Here is a 1,714-nt window from a genome sequence, read left to right as displayed (position 1 = left end):
GTTAGTGGTTAGAACCTACCAGTTGCTCTGTGGTAAAAAGATGAGGCAGTCTGCTTCTATAAAGATGTGCAGCCTTGGAAACCCTATGGGCAGTTCTACTTTGTCCTCTAGGGTCACTATGAATTGGAATTGACTCAGCAGCAGTGGGGTTTATCTAGTCCGGCTACCCATGAGGACAGATGGGCTTGGATATAGCTATGCTGAGAGTGAAAGTGAAGAGGGAAAGAGGAGTCTTCTGCCTGGATCTAGGCTGGACATCTTAAGTATGATGAGGCTGATGCTGACTCACTCTGTGGTCCTGGTCATTGAGGCGAGAGGGGTCAAGCAGGTGTCAAACGGAAGAGTGAACAGGGAATTTGGATCCTGTGTGAGACCTGAACTTGGCCCTCAGGGATCTCTTAGACTGGCAGCGCCCATAGCACAGGATGCCCAGAACTTTCCTCAGATCAGCATCATCAGAAACAGGTTTTGGGGCCCAGGTGATTCACATATACCTCTCAGAGCTAAGAATGCCCTCATCTTACAAATAAGAAAAAAAAAAAAAAACAAACCCAGAGAGGGCAAGGGACTCATTCAGAGTCACACAAGTGGGTGGACAAACTGAGACCAGACCCTGTTTCTCTTGACTCTCCAGTTAAAACCCTTGCCACCTCACTCAAGGTCAGGAGACAGGGCATTCTGGTAGTTGAATATGAGGCTACTTGGAGCTGAGCTAATAATTTTTGAGTGTACGGGGGTGGTGCCAATGGGCTGGGTGGGCTGGGAGGGGGCTTGGGGCTGCTGCAGGCTTCTGTTCAGACATATACTCTTTGGTGTATCAGAGTGTGTGGAGGTCCTCCATTTGAGCTGGACCACATTCCTGGCCTTGGGGCAGGATGACAGACACTGATACCTCAGGGGAGATTTGTTGTTGTTGCTGTGTCCCTCTGAGTTGATTCTAACTCATAGTGACCCTATATGACAGAGCAGAACTGCCCTTTAGGATGTGGTCTTTAGGGGAGCTGATCACCAGATCTTTTTTCTTGCAGAGCCACTGGTGGGTTCACACCACCAACATTTTGGTTAACAGTCGAGTGCCTAACTGTTGTGCCACCAGGGCAATCAAGTGGATTCCAACTCATAAGGATCCTACAGGACAGAGTAGAACTGCCCCATAGGATTTCCTAGGCTACAATTTTTATAGAAGTAGACTGCTTCTTTCTCCCATGGAGTGGTTGGTAGGTTGAATCATCAACCTTTTGGTTAGCAGCCAAATGCTTTCATCCTTGCCACTAGGGCACCTTTAGGGGAGATGAAAAAAAAAAAAAACAAACCCCAAACCAAACTCATTGTCATACAGTCAATTCCAAATCATAGTGACCCCCATTGGGTTTCCGAGGCTATAAATCTACAGAACTAGATTGCCCCACCTTCCTTCTGTAGAGCAGCTGGTGGGTTTGAACCGCTGACCTGATTGGCAGACAAATGCCTTATCCACTATGCCACCAGAGCTCCTTTAGGGGAGATTCAAAACCAAAAATCCAAACTCACTGCCGTCGAGTTGGATCCGACTCACAGAGACCCCTCTTTGGGTTTCCGAGATGCTATCACTACAGAACTAGATTGCCCAACCTTCCTTCAGAGGAGTGGCTCATGGGTTTGAGCCGCCAGCCTTCTGATTAGCAGTCAAATGCCTTAGACACTATGCTACCAGAGCTCCCTTTGTTGTTATGTG

The 1,714-nt window shown here is 47.9% G+C and overlaps 1 protein-coding gene across 1 annotated transcript in view; it reads right to left on the bottom strand.

The window, feature by feature from the left end:
* The window catches only part of EPHB2 (EPH receptor B2), a 166,907-nt gene that overhangs the window by 126,467 nt on the left and 38,726 nt on the right, over positions 1 to 1,714 (bottom strand). The gene's annotated exons all lie outside the window — the stretch shown is intronic.

The sequence above is a fragment of the Orycteropus afer genome, unplaced genomic scaffold (genome assembly GCF_000298275.1).
Source record: "Orycteropus afer afer isolate SDZICR_OR568_19922 unplaced genomic scaffold, OryAfe1.0 scaffold00031, whole genome shotgun sequence".
NCBI lineage: Eukaryota > Metazoa > Chordata > Mammalia > Tubulidentata > Orycteropodidae > Orycteropus > Orycteropus afer.
Note: the sequence above shows the minus strand (reverse complement) of the source record. Positions and strands in the feature narration are given on the sequence as shown.